The sequence below is a fragment of the Penaeus monodon genome, chromosome 23 (genome assembly GCF_015228065.2).
Source record: "Penaeus monodon isolate SGIC_2016 chromosome 23, NSTDA_Pmon_1, whole genome shotgun sequence".
In the NCBI taxonomy this organism is placed as follows: Eukaryota; Metazoa; Arthropoda; class Malacostraca; order Decapoda; family Penaeidae; genus Penaeus; species Penaeus monodon.
In genome coordinates, this window is record NC_051408.1 from 967,750 (window position 1) to 968,222 (window position 473).

Consider the following 473-nt stretch of genomic DNA (forward strand, 5'->3'; position numbering starts at 1 on the left):
CACCGTGTAAAGTGATAAAGGAATAAGAAAGGATGAGTGATTAAGTTTTATTGTAATTAAAAGAGGGAGAGGAAAACAGTTATAATATCGATTATTAAAAGATAATGATAAATAAAGAGACGGAAAGGAGAAAAGAACAACGATCGACAGGGGAAAAGATAAAAAAACAAAATGGAAAAAAAGATAATAGACAAGTCAGATAAGACAGAAAAAAGACCCGACGTTATCGACCCGAAAGGCAGGCAGCGGGGAGGGAGGAGGCGAGGGAGGAGGCGAGCGAGGAGGCGAGGGAGGAGGCGAGCGAGCGAGGCGAGGAGGCGAGGGAGGAGGCGAGGAGGCGAGGGAGGAGCGAGCGAGGAGGCGAGGAGAGCGAGGGAGGAGGCGAGGAGGCGAGCGGGTCCCGAGAAAGGCTGCGGCGGAAGGTCCCCTCCTTGAGGAACGTCTTCCCGTTTTCTCTGCGTCGTCTGCTCTCG